Below are 203 nucleotides of genomic sequence, written 5' to 3'. Positions count from 1 at the left end.
TTGGAGGACACCAAGAGAGTGCTGAACGCACGGAGTGGATCGTCGATCCTACGGAATCTCTTGGATCCGTACCATACTTTGGTAAAGGAATTTTAAGACGTCGTCTCCAAAGACTTGCCTTCAATCCTACCTTCGGACCGAGTGTGAGTCATTAGATCGACCTGGTTCCAGGAACCAAATACTGCGTAACACGCTAATGGCCA

Source organism: Plasmopara halstedii, assembly GCF_900000015.1.
Source record: "Plasmopara halstedii genome assembly, contig: Scaffold_208, whole genome shotgun sequence".
Classification (NCBI taxonomy): domain Eukaryota; phylum Oomycota; class Peronosporomycetes; order Peronosporales; family Peronosporaceae; genus Plasmopara; species Plasmopara halstedii.
The sequence above is the reverse complement of the archived record's forward strand: the minus strand, read 5'-3'. Positions refer to the sequence as shown.